Below are 19,401 nucleotides of genomic sequence, written 5' to 3' on the forward strand. Positions count from 1 at the left end.
TCATTCATTATGGGTGGAAGTGACTGAGGTACACAAAAAAGCTTCAACCCTCATTGCAGCCAGAAGGGGGTCACATGATGGAGGCTTTCATAACTCATAGCTTTGAATGGAAGCAACCAAATTAATCAGTGTGTCATCATTACCATCTCATATAATCTGAGGAAAAAGAAATATTTCTCCCCTGGTGAGCTGGAGTGCAAGTACCGTAAATCAGTCTGCAAAGGCATGAAGCTCTATGAATCAGCTGTGGAATATTCTCAGGGAATATTTCAAGCTCAGTTTAGTGCTCCAGGCTAAGTGAAATTAATTCTAGCCTAAGACCACAGATGAAAATTTTTCTGACATCTCCTGACAGCCATCTAGATGTTAGCCAAAAGGCCTTTTCAAAATGTTTCCAAAGCCTTTTTGTCTCCTTCCACAACCAACCAACCAACCAACCAACCCCATCAAAATATCCCACAACACTTTGAAGAATGCCATTTTCAATGTTTTTTGCTCTCTCATTTTTTTTTACATTCAGGCTACACTAGCTTACACAGTAACTTGCTTTCACAGGCAAGAGTCAAAAAAATTCTGGAATTTTGGCTGACCTAAAGGATGCAACTAAAAACCATGAAAGAAATGTCTAAGTCCAAATATATTTTTAGTGTTCTGTCTGTTCTTGCCCTAAGTGCACATTTAACTAAAAGGAACAATTTGATGCTGCAGGATATGCCATAGCCTTTACTCTGTGTTTTAGAAGCCACCCATACTTGGGGATGAAAATTGCATTTGGAAAAAAATAATAGCTCTACGCAATGTAAGGTCAAAGAATCACAAATTAGGAGGAGCTGCACTATATAAGCATTTTCCTCATGTCTGAAGAAAAAAATCCTGAAGAGGACAAAGCCAAGTTGCTGTCTCTGGCTTGAAGTAAGCAACCATCTAACTGACACTGTTAGACTGTTTTCATTACATGGGATTATTTGTTATTTTTAAAGACAATCAGTTGAGGGTTTTTCCCCAAGTTTCAGGTACAGAGAATAAACTATCCATATTATGATGACTTCTTTTAGAGTTAATCATTATCATGTATTGCACAATGTTACGTGTCAATTGTGTGATACAGAAAATATTTAAAAATGTATGAAGCAAAGATTTCATAGATTTAAAATCTGGTTGGGGAATACTGAAAATTCACTTAGAAAAGCAGACAACTAAATAAACATGATTACAATTTGTAAGAATGTAAGTCCTCACTCTGTTTTCCAAAGGAATGGTGAAACTGAAGGAGTTGCATTTGATGTAGTCCCTGCATTAAAAATAACGTACCTCAAGAGGAAAACTTACAGCTCTTTTACTCATCAAAGCAAAGACAAGAGTTGCCTCACAAAGTGAGCACAGGAAACTTCATTTGAGCAGCCGACTCCTGTTGCAAAATTTTACATGAAAACTGAGTAGTCTGCTCATGCTGAATATTCTTGACATATAAAAGTTCATATCAACTGATGCTTTTAAACCACTAAAAGAATATAGATTTATATGTTTTGCAATGTGAATTCTAGAAAGGCTGTAACTTAAGACCAGAAATATATTTAAGCCATTTTTATTTCTATAAAAGGGCAAATGACTTTACAGAGTGTTCCTCTGCCAACTGATATTTTAGACTCTTAAATTTCAGCAAGAATATATCTTAATGATGTATGTTGAATGTACTAAAGCTATATCCTCAATTCTCTTTATGCAAGTATTCACTTTGTGAGCATAATGCCTCAGATCAAGCTTTCATTTAAATAAAGAGGAACTTCAGTAAGGGAAAGATCTATTTGCATATCCAATTGGCATCAAATGTATTTGTGTTCTGATTTTAAGCATGTGACTCATTGCAACTGACCTGCTGGAGGACTGGCACCAGCTGAAACACCATTCTGGACCAGAGAGGGCAGCCATAAGTGTGAAGATGTCACCCTTACTAGCAGAATCTGCTCCTCACACTACAGACAAATGATGAATCATGAATTGTGCTCCTTCTCTTCTATAGGTCACAACTGATATCACACAAGCTACTGTGGTAGTCAAATGCATACATGTAAATACTTCCTTTCTGTCTGCCTGTAAATCATAAAATCCTTATTCATCAGTACTTCCAGGGATACCATGGGAAATGCTACAAACATTTACTAGGTGCTAAAAGAGAGATCAGGATCATGAGCAAATTATGCCAGCACAAGTGTCAGAGAAAACAAGGCAAGTAGAAGAAGACCAAATCATGAATAATCTTCCATGGATCAATAAAGGACAAAAAAAAGAAGCTTTGCTGATAGTTGGGAAAGAAGTTTAAGGGACAAGGGAACTGTTTTAAGAATAAAAAATGGAAATAACATTAATCATAACAGTACTGAACACATTTAAGAATGCTTCATTTGGAGTATTTTTCCTCTGTAAAGCAAACAATTTATTCTCTAGTAAGAACTTCATAACATGTCTGTTTCACAGAAAAAAAAATAGCTAGCCTAAATTATTAATAAATCATGGTAGGATCACTCAAGAACTGAAAGATTCTGCTTTGAAAAATTAAGTAATGCAACTTGAATAGGATTTAGACCACAATGCTTGCACTTCCTATGTAGCCAGCATTTCAGACTCAAACTATCTTTCTCTGTACAGGATGTGATGCTTTCAAACTCCCTATTTTTGAAAATCATCTGTATTTCAAGGGAGTAATCATCAAACCAGGGATAAACCCAAAATCATCTATTCAAAGGAATGAACTGCACAGCAACTTGCTCCTTGCATGAATGCTTTAACTTGTGTCTCTAATCTAAAACCTTTATTACACACTGTGCCCTACATCTGGGCCTCAGCAGGTTCAGAGGTACAAGATAGCTACAACTGGTATTTGACCTGAATAAATGGTATGAATAAATGCTGGAGAAGCCTAACCCCAAATGAACACAAACTCTCACATAAAAATTACATTCAAATAGATTAATTTAAACCTGCATTAAAACAAAAATAGTAAAATTCCTTTTTCCTTTTTAATATATTTTCGTACTTTCATTTCTCATAACAGTAAGGGTAGCATTTTTTCACTATATTTTCCTTTTATGAACTCACACATTTTTTCAATTTCCAAGCATTTTTAACTATATTATATTTATTTTTCATTATAATATAGTATAGTATAACTTCTGAGCTGTTTTCTTCGAGTTAACACCTTGCATGCATACAGCAAATAATATTCCACTTGGACAGAATTACTGGGTGTATTAAAACCTGTCAAGCATTCTATTGAAACAGCTAATGATTTGTCCTATGCTATTACAGAAACAAATGCACAACAATGATTTTGTCTGTTACAGAGTTTACACAAAGTAATAGAATGAAAGAGTGAGAAAGGATGATAAATCAATGCTAACAGAATATCACATTCTTATTAAATTATTACATTTCTAATAAAAATAAATCTGAGGCTTAAATGGCAAACTGTATACAATGGTGGTGGTTTCTAAACAGCTAAACATTGCAAACAGTCCAACATATTGAAAAATCCATGTTGCCTCACAAACAAAAACCTAGACAAGGCAGCAATATTTAATGCTTTCTTCGCCTGCAGGAGTTCCTCAGAACTCTGAGCTGTAACTCTTAAAATGATAACTCTGAACTTGTGCAGGATTTCCTGGTCCAGCTGGACCCCTATGAGTCTAGGAAGGCTTGTAGAATTCATCCAAGAATACTCAAATAGATGGTTGATCTCATCCCAATACCTCTCTCAATAATTTTTGAACAGTCTTGGGAATCTGGAGAGGTTCCAGCTGACTAACATGGTCCTGATTTTCAAGAAGTGTAAGAGGAATGACCCTGGAAACTATAGACCTGTCAGTGTCACTTCAGTGCCTTGTTAAATTATAGATAAGACTATTCAGTGAGTTATTAAAAAACATGTAAATAAAGACAACACACACATTGGTCACATCTAGGATAGGTTCATGAGGAGAAAGTCCTGATCAATAAACCCAATTTAATTTCATGACAGCTACCCACCTAGTTGATCAAGGGAAGCCAATTGATGGAATCCTTTTGAATTTCAGTAAAGCCTTTGATACCGTCCCTCACCATGGTCTTCTAGATAAAATGTATCCAGCAGACAGCTGGATAAACATGGCTGGTGACCAGTCACTAGTGGGGTTCGGAAGGGATAAATTTTATGACCAGTTCACTTTAACATTTTCATAAATTACTTGGATGAAGGATTAGAAGTCATACTAAGTAAATATGCCAATGATACTAAACTGGGGGGACCTGCTGACTCAAAGGCAGAGCTGCACTGCAGAGAGACCTTGACAAATTAGAGATGGGCAATCACCAACCATGTGAAGTTTAACAAGGGAAAATGATTGATTCTACACCTGGGACAGGACAAACACAGGTGTCTGTACAGACAGAGAGTCTGGAGAGCAGCCCACAAAAAGGGATGTGGGAGTCCTGGTGAAGTTGAACATGAGCCAGTAGATCCCTGGCAGCCAGGAGTGTCCTGGGGCCATCAGGCACGGCAATGCCAGCCAGGCAAGGGAGGGAGTTGTCCTGCTCTGCTCTGTACTTTGTGCATTTTTGGGCACTACAATATTAGAAGAATATAAAGCTTTGAGAAAATATCCTAAGGAGGGCTACAAAAGTGGTGAAGGGTCTTAAGGGGAAGCCATGTGAGGAGTAGCTGAGGGCACTTGGTCTGTTCAGCCTGGAGAAGACTGAGGGGAGACCTCACTTCAGTCTACAATGTCCTCAAGGGTGGAAGAGGATGGGGAGACATTGATCTCTTCTCTGTGGTGACCAGTGACAGGATCCAAGGGAATGGCCAGGAGTTGCGTCAGGGGACGCAACTTTAAGTTGGATTTTAGAGAAAGGTTTTTCACCGAGAGGGTGCTTGGGCACTGGAATGGGCTCCCTAGGGAAGTGGTCACAGCACCAAGACTGCCAGAGTTCAAGAAGTATTTGCGCAATGCTCTCAGGCACAAGATGCAACATTTGGAGTATCCTGTGCACAGCCAGGAGTTGGACTTGATGATCCCTGTGGGTTCCATCCAACTCAGGAAATTTTACAATATGTTAATCAAATGCCTTATTCTGCAAATTCTTCCATGCAAGAGTTATTTATTCAGATAGACAGTCTTTTTAAAATAAACTAGGCACATCTATAAAGTTATCCATGTTCATAACTGCCTATTAGACCACATAATCTGCAAGATGAAGCAGGTATCTGCATATTCCCTGAAATTTTCCCAGATCAAATTATTTCCAGCTTAGATCACTGAATTTCTGATTCATTCATTGATGCATTTAGAGGCTGTTGCACTGATGACTGCAACAGATTCCCAGTCAAAAAAAGACAAGAGCCTGTCATTCGTGTGGCAAAGTAGCAACCCTCTATCAGACAGAGCACTATACACACATGCATACAACGTCCATCATCACCATAAAATTGAAAGCACAATTAGGAAAAGGAAAGGAATAAGCAAAAAGAATAAGCATTAGCAAAAGCAACAAAACTAGAGACCTATTTCATGAAAAGGATGATGTCAGGCAGGTAGATTAATGAACACTTCCAGTGGCAATCAGTAAGGCCAAATGGCACATTCCATAGAAAGTACACACAGTCCACTTATTTTGTAAGTGACAGTAGTGCATCTGAAAGGGTAATTTCTTTAGTGTAAAGTGGAATGCATTGCTATTTCTGGGCTCCACTCCTTTGATAGTTTTGTTAGTCCATAAATGAAATAGACAAGAAAACAACACACAAAGGTGTTGCTTCCAAAAAACATAGGTCAGACATTTTTTTTGTTGGTTTGTCTCAGTGAAAAAAATTACCTTCAAGTTAGTAACAGAACCATCTCAGACTGTATTTTAATTTAGATACATCAAATGTAGGAACAAAAACTTATACAAAGATAGAAATATGAAGTGCATTCCAACTCTCACTGAAAATTGGTAGGTTTCAGCAATATGTTCCCTTAGGCTCTTCTAAAATCCTAGCCTGCAGCTTTATGCATGGGTCACATGTGTTTTTAGTACAGAACAAACTGATATAATTTGGTGTAATTTGAAGATAAAGGGACAGTTTTTTTTCTCCATATGTAGTGTTGCTAACCTTGATAATAAGACAATTCAGAGATTTACAGTCTTGTTAAATTTGATGAGATCATGCCTTGCTTCTAACATTGTCTTATTGATACATAAGTGCATCAAATGCATTAATAATAATACTAATAATTTTTTTTCATATGCAGTGATGTTCCAATGAAATGCACTAATGAAACAAAATCAAAAATTCCCACAAGAAGCCATTAATTTCAAAATATACTAGCTACCTCTGTCCATTGTCTTTTTACAGGATACTTAAAATTATATAGCTATATAATCAAGGTCTAAGGACCTCCTTTTCTTCAAGAAACCGTGAATGAGCTTTCTTAAAAAAAAAATTCTGTTTTAAAGTATAAATAAGTTCTAATTCATATTTGCTATAGATTGGGAATTAAATACCAACTATGAGTAAAACATAATTTCACATAATTTTCAGTTCTTAACCCACACCATGGAAGAAAAGGAAAATAACCTCCTGGTCCTGAAATAATATCTATTATCTTTTGTATGAAAGAATACTTTTTATAAAAGTTAAAGAAACTCTTGATGAAATTCTTTTATGCTCTATTTATACATCAGTAAATGATACCAGAACAGACAGTGTTATCTCCAAGCCATGGTTCCATCACTAGGACCTACTCAAATACTTCCTAAAATTTTTGCTCAGGATCTAGCTAAGCATGGAGGATGTATCTGCTTCTGAATGCCAACTGACCTGTTCTAGTGCAAAATAGAATGGAAAGAGTCAAAAAAATAAGTAGAATACCTCCTTTTATATGCCTAAGATTAATAGGCAACGGATTATACTGGAAAAGACTTTGTCCGTTTCCAGAGGCCTTTAGCATTGTCATAGCCTTAAAACTTGCTTTAAGTGCCAGAAAAAAGCCAACTGATTTTAACTACGGAAAAATTTTACCTTTCTCTCAGAGTGCCTTAAAATGAAGTCCACAATCTCTGGTTCTCTGGAACTATGAGACTAGCATGCTGGCACTCTGCAGAGTGCTGTATCAAGATAGCTATAGAGAAATTAGAGTCAGATTAGGAGCATATTCCAGCCTTGAAGTGTTCTTGGAAAAGCAGGCCCACCACTGCTGTAAGCTCTGTTTTGTTAGAAGCAGGGGACTCCGGCACTTGCAAAATGCTCCCTTGTCATGGGGGCCAAACACAGGCCTGGGAACCTGCCTGAATACATTGTTAGGGTAAATACTTCCCAAAGTGAACCTGGAAAAACCTTATTGCTGCATGCTGAATGCATGAGTCCTATTATGCTTCCAAACTTGATCAAACAGGTTCATACATTTCTGACTACACTGCCTGTTCTCTGGTGGGAGAAAAATCCAGCTAGGAATATATGAAATGTCTGAAAAGTTCTTTCTATATGAAAGAAGAAAAGATACAAAAACAATCTCATTTTCCACTGAAGCTTGCCAGATGAAACCAGAGGGGTAGCAAATACTTGACTGCAATAAAATAACTTGCTTGTTTAACTAGAAACTTGTTTATGCATTTGATTGGATAACATTACCACAGAGAATTCTTAGTATTAATTATGCTGTGTCTTTTTTATTTTAACATTTTGAACAGCAAAACCATTTTGTTTCAAATGCATTATGAGCCTTGTCTATTGTAACTCAATTTTGGTCAAGCTGTAAAACTACAAAACCATGCTGAATACAATTAAAGCAAAGTTATTCTGCTTACAATAATTTAACCCTCAAGCTAGAAGTTGTTTTCTATTTTTTCATTCAAATTAGTCCTGAGAAGATTCACAGGCATATGTCACAGCTTGAGAATCAAGTTATATGAGAAAAATATCAAAAGAAAGCAAAATCTACTAGGGAAGAATCCATAAAAAACATCTAATCTTTGTTTAATTAAACTTGCTTCATTGAAAAACAGGGAAACAAACAACAATCTTTAACAAAGTCAAGTTTTTTAATATAAGTAGGTGGATGGAAAAAAAAGGAACTCTAAAAAGGTAGAGGTGTACGCAAATCATAATAGTTTTTTCAGTAAACCCCTATTTTATAAATTGTTCTTTTTAAATATCATGGTCAATTCAGAGAGGAAGTTCTCTGGAAACTGCAGAATTCACACATTTTCATTTTCCTTTCACTTCACTAAATAGCTTCTCCAGAATTTATATTAAACAAATACTGTTGGAGGTAAGAGTACTAGAATGGGTCATTCCATGAGAAACAAGAATCATGATGGTTTATTGTTTCAGACTATAAATCTATCTTTTTACTCTGCTTTTACTTTCTGTTTTTCAGTGCTGCTATGATCTTGAGTCACTGTTTGCATCTCTTTATTAATTTAGTTTTGCAGTTCTTAGGCAATCTACAATTCAAATGGAAGCTTTCTCCTATGATTTAACACTGTTGAGCAAACAGAAGCTTCTGCTTGGAAAGGGACTACCAAATCAAGTTGTATTTCCACCCAAATAATTAGAAGTGGTATATCTACTCCAAACTGCTTTATTACTGTACAAAAACCTTAAAAAAGGACACACTGGTGAAACAAAAAATGGAAAGGGAAAGAATGTTGATATAAGCAGGGTCAGTTGATGTTTAGGAAATTACTGAAGGCCAAGAACAATCATGATACTCTTCAGTTCATGGTCGTGGAAACTGAGGAAGAGTCAAATGTGTACCAGGGAATGAAACTACTATTCATTTTTCAAGGTTTCATAAAAAATGGTCATAGAACCATTTTACTTTCTGTTTTTTTCAGTGTTGCTATGATCTAGTAGGATCTCTCTGTTATTCTATGCAGACAACATGCTAAAAGGCTTCTGGCTCCAGCAAGAAGGGGACAAAGCATTACAAAAGGTATTGTACTGTAAAACAAATTTATTGCATGCAATGACAGCTCTAAAGGGACTGATTCTTTACTCTGTCAGTTGTTCTGGATGTGGCTACCTCAATAATGCCATCTGCAATCAGAGTCGAGAAAAAGTGTCTCTTTAGACTTGGGTTCAGCAACTATTATTCAGCTCAGAAATTCACAGTGAATAGGACAACCTCTGACAAAGTGCAACCCACCAGATTCACAAAATCTTCTCAAAGTGAACTCACAAACAATTCTCAGTATTACAGACATTATATCATCACCTTTAGCAAAAGCTTTAGCAGACCAGTCTCCAAAAACAAAAGCTTTGTCATCATGAGGTAAAAGGCAGCATGTTCCATGGCATATGAGACAGAAATTTAAAAATATATCAGTTGATACAATTCACCAATATTCAATCCATTTGCAACAGTTCATTGCTGTAACCTAACAAAAAAAATCTTTGGTCTGAGAGGTTTGACCATGTAATTTCCACATAGTATATAAAGCAAATCATGTATCTGAGATTCTTAGCTGTTTTCCTGATTTTGTTAGCCCTTGAATTGAACTAAACATGATGTGTTTTTCACTATAGTTTTGAAACTCAGCTTTTAAAAAATATAATCAGACAAGGCATAAAAATGTTTGATTTCTAAAGCCAAAATCAGCACTTAAATGATATGAAAAATCTGCTGGGATTTTGAAACATGGAAGTGGATTTTTCTGTGTCTTAGAGGTAATAAATTGGCAGGAGTTAAGAGTATGTATGGAAGTTTCCAGAAAAAAAAGCTATGATGAAAAACCAACACTATACTCACACTAACTATACCAATAGCTAAAATTAATCCTAAGTATGGACTCTCTAAAAGCTAAGATTGGCTTTTTTTTCTTAAGAAACTGAAATATTAGCTCTTCATCTGCCATTAAACGTCTTCTGAAACAGACACCAAGCAATAGCTTGTTTGAAATACTCATTCTGTACCGAACAATTGCCCTCAATTCCATATCTCCATGTGAAACCTTTGTAAGAAGCAGTAAAGGCCCTGAGGCAAAAGTGAGGGAGCAGCTGCATTGTATGTCTTGTTTTCTGTACCATGGTGCAAAACACACACAGAACTTGCAGACAGATCTATGGAAGCTGATGCAGTTGCACCCAAGGATGGCATTGAGGTGCTAGCTCAGTGTTTTTCAGAGAGCATCAGCTGATGGCAAATATCTTTAATATGAATGTTTTCTTTTGCCTAATTTTCTACGCTACAGGGTAATAATATTTGTCTTTTATTTTAGACTCAAAAAATAATTTTTACATACCTGGCGATTTATGCTGAGGAAGTAATAAGATTTAATTTGCTAAACAGAATTTTCTCTAACCTTTTATCTTATTATTACTCCTCAATATTTCTAAATGCTGGAACAACTAAAGCAATCTGCCAGGTAGCCCACAGTACTGCAACAAAACCAGTCCTTCATCACAATAAGACAAACAATTTCAAAGTATTAAAATAAACCTAGAATAAAATGGTGACAAAGCTTAGAGATCAATGTAAAGAAAAAGACAGTGACTGCTCTGTATCTGTATAAAAGCCCTCCTAAGAAATCTAATTTCTGCTTTGAACTGTTTGTGCCAACAAAGAGTTTCTAACTGAAAAACAATGACAGAGAAGGAATAGCTGCTTACTCAGGAGGTGTTAAAGTAATTGTCTTGGATGATTCTGCAATTTATCATACAATTCCAGCCTCCAAAATGTCTAGTACAAATGTGTGAGGATATCTACAGACACATATCACTTAGAACAAAGACAAATAAGACAAAGGCACTGTGGTCCTTATTTCTGCTGGGAGAAACAATTAAATTACCAAACCAACCAAGGCAAAATTTCAGGAATGCATTTATACAATTGAAAGGTTGATATCACATGCAGATATTGTTGAAGACGTTTCAAGTGCATAGAATTAGATATTTATTTATTTATTTATTTATGTACTACCTGTGAGCATCTGAAGTGCAACACTCTTAACTGGGTAAATGGCTATTCTCAACACTACTTGGAAAATGTTATGAGATAATGTTTGCATTAGGAAAACTACACAGACATTTGTAATGTTAATAAATTGCCTTCAGAAATGTAAGCAAACTAGAACTGAGCCATTTTACGAGTAATATAAATCTTCTGTCTTAATTACTTTAAGGAAATACTCTTGATATTTTGAAACAGTGTCCATGGGATTTTTATACTGAACACTTCTATCATCCTAAGACCTACAGATAAGATGGTAAAAGTTAATATCTAGTATAGTTGAAAAAACAGTGTTCAAATATTCTTCAATTAAAGAAAACTTTTATTTCTGCTATTTGAAAAACTGTATTTGATTCATACATTGTTCAAGACTTCATCATCTATTAATTATGAATAATCAATCAGGACATGATTAATATAAATGTGGCTTAAACCCAAATACATGCATGCATTTTGCAACACTGTGATTACATTTCCAGATAAAATTTTAGTAAAGTATGCAAGCAAAGAAGGCAAAGGCAGGTAGATGCAGTTGCAGGTAGGAGGCACTCAAGTAATAAAAATTGTCAGGAAAAAACCATATAAACAGGGGGAGTTAAAAGTGCCAGAAGTCCAGCTGAACACCCTGGAAGAACAATTGGCAGGACAGAAGCAAACCAAACAAGCAGGTGAGCAGACTCCCCTTCTCAGGAGGAGCAATAGCATAAAAACATCTGGCATAGGACAGATAAAAGAGGCAAGCCTATTTCACTTCCAACTTGTCTCATCAAAGAACTCTCAAGCCTGATCATTCAGGTCTCTGAAAGTAAGGACCAACAAGAACTGCAGTCATTATTAAATATAGAATTGTATATTCAAGACAATTTAGAACATATATCTTAAAAACTACATGTTTCATATATAGCAATGATGATCAATATTGTGTAAGAATGACCATGAGCAAGAAGTATACTGTTTGTGAGAGAATTTTGTAAAAATCAGTTTTAAAGCTTAAAACTGGCCTGATTTTTCAGTCTGCAAATGCTCCTATTCCAGAGTTCTCTAATTCCCTAGGCAATACATGCATCTCTTCAGATGTTATACAACATTGATTTCATTGCTACTCAAATACTCACTTTATCATATGAGCACCACAAACTTATGGTAGATTGGCTCAATTTGAAGAATTCCCCAAAATGCAATATTTGTGGAATTACAGAAGTTTGGACTTTTTCATTTCCTACATGGATCCTTCTGGCCTTTCACTTTAGTTTAAATAAAATTTGTTCAACATACATTCACACTATCTCCACTCTCTCTAGAAAAGCAATAGGTATATAACAAGACAAGTTGCCCAAAAAAAAATTCCAGAATTTTCACAATTTTTTGATATCTTCAGAAAGCATTGCAGCAGAGCACAGTAGACACCTACCTACAGCTTCTTCTGTATTAAGTTTGCTAGGTGCTAGACTCTGCCAGGAAAAAAGCAAACTGGGTAGCCACAGAATTTAAAGAGGAAACAAAAGCATTTCTCATACAACAGACAGAGACCAGCTTATGAAAATCAGTATGCAGTGACAAATTGATCACTCACCGTTTGTGAGTGATCCACCATATCAATACAATGTGCACATCAATTCAATCTCTTAAGGAGGTCAGGGTTCTGCTTTTAAGACTGCCAGATTGTGGTAGCTTTCAGATATGTTTGGGATGTTGTCGTTCATCTTTTGGAACAATTTATATTTCATTTTTTTGATTTGATAGTTCTTTATGCTGGTTTTACCATCACTCTGCAAAAATGGAGATGAATTCAATGAAGCAAAAGGCAGCCAAAAAAACCAAGCCTATTTTATGTCTCAGACTGCCTTTATTCTCAGAACTACTTTGGTATCATTGCCTTAAAACGCTTAGCGCCTCAGGGCTTGTGCTGTCTGAGGCATTATGTCTTATAATCAAGTTTATATCCTCAACAGAAAAGTCCCATTGGACTGAGAAATGCAATGTTTATAACTTTAAGAAATTTTACTAGTTCATTAAGCATTTCCAAAAGTTATTCCCCTCTAAAAACAGTTGCTACTGATTGCATTTGTAAAGTACTCCTCTTATGCAGCATTGCAAAGCATATACTTCTGCTCCTGTAACTATTTAGCAAGTGTTACACCAATTTTGCAATGTGATCTATTGGGATACATCTATCATATCTGTTGGAAAACATCTTTCCAACTACCTCACAGCTGCAATAGCTTTGAAGCCCTGCTCACAAATATTTCATTTGAGACATAAATTTTTAAGCTTCCACTGATTTCAACAATGCACGTCAAACCGAATGCACCTCAAGCCTGTAGATTGCTGAAATGTCACCATGACTTGTGCATCATAAAGCAGTCCCATGAATTTTTGTGGCAAGAGTGATGCCAGTTGTTCTAGGTTCAGAGATGCCAAAGAATGAAGCTGTTTCTCCTTTTGCACAAAATTTTGCACCAAAATTTGCACCAAATTCTCCTTTTGCACATTGCTTTTGTTCATGCTTCAGTGTAGCTGTGTTTCCCACCATTGTCTTCAAGGCAATTACCTCACAAACAGAAACCACAATTAGATTCTATGTTTCCTACAAATAACACTGGGGAAAATTAATACATACTGAACTCAGATGAGCTACATACCTTTCTGCTGAATTCAAAAGATCTTGGAACTCAGCAGGGAGCATACCAATTATTTCAAACTAAACCTGTGTATTGCATAAACGACAGTGTTTACTGCCTGGCAAATATGAATCTACATCCTTTCTCTAGAGGCTGAGACTCAGACAGTGCCGTCATGTGATGTTAATGTTTCTGTCCTTCAAAGACCTTGCCAGTATCTTCAGGCAAAAAGGAGGAAACGAAGATCTAATAATCCATATATATATTTTTTAGCAAAAGCATTTGTGTTGTGGAGAAAAATATTAGCCTTATTGTACATCATGAAAGGAAACTTTCTCCAATTCCTCTTAAAGGCAATAACTTTAAGTAACTGAATGTTGAAATGTGTTTTTTCCTTCACATGCTAATAAGTTTAACTGAGTTTTTTTTGCTCTAGGCCACTAAGCAGATTTTTTTCCGGTATCTGCAGAGCCTGTTGGCTGTCTGTTACAGTTATAATATGTTCAATATTTTAAATTTCACTGCACAAAGAGTTCCTGCAGTTTGTTAATCTTTCCACCCAAGATATTAAAGTCTCCTAACAGGCTTTTAAGGATGTTTTGAACACCTAAAAGATTTTCTAGAGAAAACTGCTAAACAAAAAACCAAAAAACCCAACAAAAAATTAAACAAAACAAAACAAAAAGAAAAAAGAACAGAAATAGGTGAAAATTAATACCTAGCAGTTAAGGTATGAAACAGCTTCATCAGCAGCATGGTTTTTAAACTGTAGTTACAAGTAAAATAGATAATATAGTGTGTCAACAAACATAAGAATACGATCATCACTGAAGAGAGCCACTGGACAAAACTTTTGCACCACCCATTTTACAACTCACTTAGCAGACGTGATTGTTCCCCCCCTTAGCATAAAAGATGGATAGCTTACTCTTTAGGTGTAATTTTCTCCGAAAATATCGCTCTTGCTCACTACTGAACTAATCATTTCCTGAAGATGCATATTATATCAGGAAGGGAATAAAAAAAATATTCTGCTGTTTATTTTGACACAAAATGTACCTTTTTGTAAGACCTTTATCAAAGTCTCAAAGCACCCACAGTATGAACAATTAAAGAAAGGATTAACTGTGTTTTGTTCAATTTTACCTTTTCATCTCATAAGAAATTTGTACAGAAAAATGTGTCCTTAACCCAGAAGGTAACTGTCCTTTTCATTGTATCCAAGAAGGAAACATATTACTTACTGCAAATATGTGAAGGATTCACGGGTCAAATCTCCATAAATATTCCTTTTGTTTTCTCTAACTTACATAAGCATTTGTTAGGACTTGATAAGGCAAGGGGAAATGGCCTCAAGTTGTGAGAAGGTTGTACATAACAGGCTTCCCAAGAGAGTGGTGGAGTCCCCTTTCCTGGAAGTGTTCAAAAAACAAATAGATGTGGCACTTTGTAATATAGTTTTAGTGGACGTGGTGGTACTTGGTTGAAAGCTGTACTCATTGATCTTGGAGGTCTTGTCCAATTTTAATGGTTCTATGATTATCCACTTTACAGTGAACAACAAATAATATCACCTAAGCTAGGCCTGAAGCTGTGAAATCCACACATGTAACATGAGTTCAAAGACTCATGAGTTTCAAAGTTCCATGCTGGTAGTATCACCATCTCTTCAAACATCACTAAGAACTATTAAAAAAAACCAAGGAAGCATTTCTTAATCTCTCTAGAGTCCAGTAGGCTACAATAACATTAATCTACTCAAGGAGAAATAGTCAACAGGCAAAAGTAAGCAGACTGCAAAGTTGTGAGATGTTTAGGTAGAAGACAGTCTGACAGAGACAGATAGGAGTAGTGCACCCTGTCAAAATGAATTTAACTCAGAATCTTCTTAGGTAAGGTCAAATGGAAAAGGAATATAATTAATTCAACAGTTCAAATAGACTGCATGGTTGTTCAGTCATAAAGAATAGAGAGATTAGATACAGGATCCAGGTGCTACCTGTCCACAACAGACGTCCAAGTACCTCATTTGGCTGACACAGTACCAAAAGTCAGAGTTTTCTTCTGGCTACCTACCCAGAAATGGCTGGAAGGCAATTGAAGATATTAGCATAGAGACCATTAAAGTATATCACCCAAGAATGACATGTCTTGCCCATTATAAAAAGAAGCTCAGGTAGACATTTAACATCATTAAATAACTGTTTAACTCACTTATATTACTCTGAATGCACACTCATAAAATACAGACTATACCTATAGAAATCACTGCTGGATTTTTAGAGACTTTCTAGGGAGAAATAAACTGCTTTTGCCCAGGTACAATACTCAAAAAATTGCAGTCTATTATGTTAGATTAGGTAATAAAAGCCCATCTGCACACCTAAAAAGGATCCTTACCCTGGCTGCTCTCAAGTCCATCAGAGGAACCATCAGCCTATATCAGGCCCATCTTCAGAAACTGAGAGGCACATAGATTCTCAGTGGGAGGCAGGAAGCCAATATGGATACAGAGAAGGGGATATCATGTTCAGGCCCCTCTCATGGTTGTCCCAGAAAATCCTCAGCCCCATTTTGCAGGTGTGAAACCAATCAAGGGTCAGGCATGAAGGGTCTTGCCAGCTGAAAAGGTGATGCTTCCTGGGTGAATGGGACATATACAGAGATTGCACAGGACACAGTATGGGATAACAGGAGATGGAATAAAAGGCAGGGAAAGTGATGGATTTAGGCAATTTGGGAAGGAAAAAGTGTGTGGAAAATAGAGGGATAAGGGATAAAAGGACTGGTTGCTTGAAAATAAATAATGTATGATCACTTCACATTTTTAGCCACATCCTGTACTTGAACAGTTTAATCTGGTCACACTTCTTATTGACTTTCTTTCTAATTCTCTTCCTGTGTGCATGTGTGTACTGGAGGGTCTGAGTGCAGTACTTGTGCAGACCACAGGTTGGAGGTCTGTAATGTCAGCAACTGCATCTGTAATGTCAACAACTCAAGAGACTAGAATGAGAAATTTTTAACACCAAAAACTGGAGATTCCCGGGGCATAGGCACCTGTGTGCACACAGCACCAACAAGTGGAACGACGGAAGGACTGGGTGCCACTATCTGGACTGGGAACACAGGTTGATTGGCCTACATGCCAGCTGAAATGGAGTGAGATCAATTGCCAGCCATGGGGATGGGACCAGTGTCAGAGGCCCACAAGCCCATGCAGCCAGGAACTGCAGCAAGTGGAAGTTCTAGCAAGAAATAAAATGGACCAGCTGGGCAGGTATGTGATGCAGCCTGAGGGGCAAGGAGGGATATGTGTCTTTCCAGTTAGGAGCATGTCCAATCCATGAAGTTAACCACAGCCCTGTATGTATGCATACATGTGGTCTACATGTGTATTCTTCCTGTGTGCCTGCTGGGAATACATTTTCAGTGTTACTGCTGGTTGGGCCTGGGACATGGAGCCATGTAGCAGTTTTACCTCACTTGGTTTGTGAGTATATATGTTCAGGGCAATATATTTTCCCTGGATATCTTCCAAAGATGATTCAGCTAGAATCATCTGAAGAGCGCTCCATTCTCTGGAGAACAGAAGGGAAACAAAAGACAAGATAGTTTTGAAAATTATGTCCAGCATTCTCTCTTATCTTTTTCTTGTTACTGATTTTTAAAAATACCGAGCTACATTTCAGCACTGTCTAGGAGAACCATAAAAAAACCCCATATTACTTATTTCAGATTGGCTTTAGGGTATAACTGCTTCTTCCTAACCCTGTTTGAACATACTAAACAAAATGTTTACTGTAAGTCAAATTTTAATTTGGGAAAAAAAATACCAACCACAAACAAACAATTGCATCTATGTTTTTGTAATGCGGATATTTACCTTTTTTGGGGTGGAAAAAAAAAAACCAAAACAACAGAATCAGAGATCATCTAAAGGCATCATGTTATTAAAGAAGGATTGCTGACAATTTGTTTCAGGAGCACTTGCTCAGCCACAGTGAATCACCCAATAAGGTATTAAAAGCTAGTCTACAGGGAAAGCTGATTCACATTTATATATTTTCCAAACCTTTATCTTAAAATTATTTTAAATATCACAGTGATTATTGATAAGTGCATTTTAATATGTTTATGATCTTTCAGGGCAGGGCAAGAACCTAAAAAAGTTACCATTATAATGCAAAACAAGTGATTTCATAGGAAAAAATCAATGTATCTTGCAGAACAAGGACAAGAGCATCTACTGTAATGTACCCTGCTGAATTTATCCGTAAACTTGTAGCATCACAGAATCATTGAAGTTAGAGGGTACCTAGGAAGTTGCCTAGTCCAGCCCCCCCAGATCAAGGCAGGGGTAGTCAAAACATGTTAAAATGTCTTCACATATTTCCAAGGATGGAGACTCAGCAAAATCTCTGGGCAACTTGGTCCAGTGATTGGACACCTGATAGTGAAAAAAAGTCTTTTTCTTATGCCTAAAAGGAATTTCCCATGTTTCCATTTGTGCTCCATTGCCTCTCGTCTTTCAACTGTGCACCACTGAGAAGACATCATCTCCATCTTACTCTCCCCACCACATATACAAATAGATAAAATCTCATAAGAGGGTGGTCTTTACCTTCTTATCTATATTCTTAATGAAGATGTTAAATGGTAGTGGCCTCACTATTGATCCCTGGGGAACACCACTAGTTCATGACTGGCCTCTAAACTGAACTTCATAACAGTGATAAAACCCTTCACTCAGTTTTCATTTTACCTCACTGTCTGTACTCCATCAGTTTTTCAATAGGATATTGTGAGAGAGACACTTTACTAAAGTAAAGATAAATGGCATCCACCGTTCTCTTCTTGTCCACCCAACAAGTAATTTTGTGGTAGAAGGTCATTAGGTTAGTCAGAGACAATTTCTGCTTTTTTGGTCAGACACAATTCGTGTAAATCCAGGCTGACAACTCCCAATCACCCTCTTGATATGTTTATTGGTTATTTGGTTATTTCCACATCCTTTGTCTTCAACTCCCCTGACTTACTTAAAAATGTGTCTGCATTTTCCCTTGGTTTGTTTTCTGCCACATGTAAAATCTCTTTTTGTTGTCCTTCATGTCGCTTGACATATTTACCTGCAGAAGGGCTTTGGCTTTCCTAACCTCATCTCTGATAGCGTTTATACAATTCCTCTTTTTTGTCCAAATCCTTCTTCCATCTCTCCTATGCTCTCATCTGAAGTTTGTGTTTTGTCAGAAGCATCCATGTGGGCTTCCTGACATTATTTCTCTATTATAAATTACTACCTGCTAAAATACTAAATGTAAACTGGAAAAAGGGAAAAAGAAAACATAAAATTCATTCTACAGTTACTGCTAGTTAAGGCATACACAGAAGACTTGTGTATCAGCTATCATGCATGAAGATGAATTACATGCAAAAAAAGAAGCATTTATTGTCTTTGTAAAACAGAATTGCATCTGATAAATTGCTGTTCTTGGCCCAAATTCTCAGCTGGTATTTATTTACTCAGCTCCAATGAAGACAAAGCAACTACTCTCATTTGTACCTGCTGAAAAAAGAGATCATTACAATCTCTTTTACTCATTAAGTTTGAATGTTAATGATTTGTTCCCTGTTAAGAAATTAAGCATCTCTAGACACTCTAAATTCTTATCAGGTATACTCAAAAGTATAGTTATCATGTTTGTTTACCGATTTCTGCCTCAGAAAAGCAATTTGCTGAAAGACTCTTCCTCTCTTCATTGGGAATAGGTGAAGAACTAGTGAAACCAGGACAATTACTGCCCACACCCCTGTAC

General features: G+C 36.5%; 1 long non-coding RNA gene across 2 annotated transcripts in view; it reads right to left on the minus strand.

The window, feature by feature from the left end:
• Positions 1 to 19,401, minus strand: part of LOC139603163 (uncharacterized) — a 210,528-nt gene that overhangs the window by 87,819 nt on the left and 103,308 nt on the right. The window contains exon 3 of one of the 2 annotated variants that reach the window (XR_011683593.1): positions 14,830 to 14,997. The exons of the other annotated variant lie outside the window; for it this stretch is intronic. This is a non-coding gene — a long non-coding RNA (uncharacterized lncRNA). The remainder of the gene's footprint in view (positions 1 to 14,829; positions 14,998 to 19,401) is intronic. 2 annotated transcript variants of the gene reach the window in all.

Source organism: Agelaius tricolor, unplaced genomic scaffold (assembly GCF_023055355.1).
Source record: "Agelaius tricolor isolate 1412-34295 unplaced genomic scaffold, bAgeTri1.0.p SCAF_2, whole genome shotgun sequence".
Classification (NCBI taxonomy): Eukaryota; Metazoa; Chordata; class Aves; order Passeriformes; family Icteridae; genus Agelaius; species Agelaius tricolor.